The 2615-nt window shown below is 51.3% G+C and overlaps 1 pseudogene; it reads right to left on the reverse strand.

Annotated features, from left to right (window-relative positions):
• LOC102386319 overlaps nucleotides 1–2615 on the reverse strand; it is an 11024-nt pseudogene that overhangs the window by 6638 nt on the left and 1771 nt on the right.

Consider the following 2615-nt stretch of genomic DNA (forward strand, 5'->3'; position numbering starts at 1 on the left):
GTTGGAGGAGCGGCTAAAGCTCTTCCCACACTCAAAGCACTTATGTGGCTTCTCCCCTGTGTGGATGAGCTGGTGGTTGGCCAGGTTGGAGGAGCGGCTAAAGCTCTTCCCACACTCAAAGCACTTATGTGGCTTCTCCCCTGTGTGGATGAGCTGGTGGTTGGCCAGGTTGGAGGAGCGGCTAAAGCTCTTCCCACACTCAAAGCACTTATGTGGCTTCTCCCCTGTGTGGATGAGCTGGTGGTTGGCCAGGTTGGAGGAGCGGCTAAAGCTCTTCCCACACTCAAAGCACTTATGTGACTTTTCCCCTGTGTGGATGCGCTGGTGGTTGGCCAGGTGGGAGGATTGAGTGAAGTTCTTCCCACATTCAGAGCACTGGTGTGCCTTCTGCCCTTTGTGGATGCGCTGTTGCTGTGCCCGGTTGGTGGAACAAGTGAAGCTTTTCCCACATTCAAGATACCGACGTGGTTTATCCCTTGCATGGAGGCGCCAGTGCTGAGCCAGGGAGAAGAAATGAGTGAAGGTCTTGCCACATGTGGCACAATGGTACTGACGCTTTTCCCTGTGCAGATGTTGGCGATTTCTTACCTCCGAATGCCACACAAAGCTCCTCCGAAATCTGGTTAAGTGGTGGGGGACCTCTTCAGGATGGATCTTGCGATGAGCGGCTAGGGCTGAGAAACAGGTGAAGCTCTTCCCACACTTGGTGCGCAGGTGGTGCTTTGCCCCAGCATAGCGCATCTTGTGGAGAGCTAGGAGTGAGGGGAAGCTAAAGCTTTTCCAAAACTCAGGGCAGGGGTGGCCTCTGCCTCTGGGCTTGGTGGTGAGCTCCTGCTTCCCCTTGAGGCACTCCCCGCTGACTTGGCTCATATGCGGGGTCTCTGTCCAGTGCAACTTTGCCTCATGGCTCTTCAACTCCACAAGTCCTTCCCTGTGCCCAGGGCTCTCTCTGGAATGTGTTCCTTCTCCACTCTCACACCCAAGGACAGATGGCACCTGGTTCAGTGCTACATCCTCCCTCTGCTTTTGGGGCCTCCCCTGGCTCTTAAGAACAACCAATGGCTCAGGTCTCAGGGACTCCGTCTTGCCCAATCTCCCTGGGGTAATCCTGGGTGGCTCCAGGCTTGCAGGTCCTTCCTCTGCTCTGCTCAGCAGCCAGGCACCTCCTGTGTGGGGAGGAGAAATCCAAAGTTAGTCTTTACCCTACTGCCATAGAGCCAAACGCTGCTATTCCCTCTGCTGCGACAGGCCTCCAAGCATCACTAGACCAGGACACCTGCCTGTCCTTAAGAGAACAAGTGTTACCTCTCAGCTCTGTGTTCTTGGGGAACCCTGGCACAGGACACAGCCTGTCTGACTCACAAAGGACTCACCCCCTCCCCACCTCTGCCTGAACAAGAACTGATTAGAGGAAGGACTTACAAAAGACAATGAAGATGCAGTGGGAGATGCATCTAAAGTCCTCTAGACAAGGGTGACAAGAGTGTAGCAACTCCTCTGGTCTCATTTGCATCCGAGATGGAACCGGATGACAACTCATTTAAATGGGAGATGAGACAGGCATGCACCTTCTTTAGCATTCACGATGGAGAACAGAGATTCCAAGACAAGGACCGCACCAAATTCTGGCACCAAAGCAGGGGAGCACTGCATGATGGGGGATCTCTGCTCCAAATGTTAATCAACCCACGTCTACACACACACACACCCAGTTCAGCAGTTATCAAACCAATTCTAGTAATGACTCCTTTACTGGTACTGAAAACACTGAACCACCGGCCTGTCTGCATTGTGAGCTCCCTCAGAGTAATGCCACCCATAGCCGGGAGTGATCAGTTCCTATTATCCAGCATATAAGCCATTGTTTACCCATAAAGAAACCTCCTGTTCTCCCTTGAGCCACTGTGAGTTCTCCACAAAAACCCCTACCCAAGCTCAAGTTTCTGTCCTGGTGTTTGGATCCAAAGCTGCACCGGTTCCACTCCTTTTCTGCCTGGAATCCCTCCACTGGTCGTGCTGAGGGCTCTGTCTGTCTGCAAGCTCCAACAACACCTGGGAACCTCGACTGGTTCAAGCTTCACTGAGTGGTGAGACCCCAACTCTCTCTCCCTCCCTGACTTCAGGAACCTTTTACTCTCTTGCTCCAGGCACAGCTTTCTAAACCTGACTTTTGCTAATCAAACTCGAGCTAGACTTCCCCAAATACCTAACTGAAACTATGTAATACTGTAACTGTTTTATTTCTCTCTCTTGTAGGCCTGTTACTACTGGTCTCATCATAAGTTCATATACTTGACAATAAATAACTTTTATGGTCAAGCTGGGTGCTATACTCTCTCTCTGAACCTCACTTACTCTTTCTTCCTCTTGACCTCCCCTTTTGCTCTGTAGCAATGCTTCTTTTACCTATGCCAAAGATCCCTGTAGTGCCCAATACTACAGTGGGGTCTGCTCATCAAGGGAGTTACTACTAGGACCTCTGTGACAACAGATTGGGATGTGCTGAGTTTTGAGGTGCATGAGGGTATCAGCTGAAAGTGCTGATCAGACCCAGCCTGCTCAGATGTCCTCTGTTAGCGTGTGTGTATCTAACTGCATTTATTTTTGTCCTGCTG

Source organism: Alligator sinensis, unplaced genomic scaffold, assembly GCF_000455745.1.
Source record: "Alligator sinensis unplaced genomic scaffold, ASM45574v1 scaffold1105_1, whole genome shotgun sequence".
NCBI classification, from domain to species: Eukaryota; Metazoa; Chordata; order Crocodylia; family Alligatoridae; genus Alligator; species Alligator sinensis.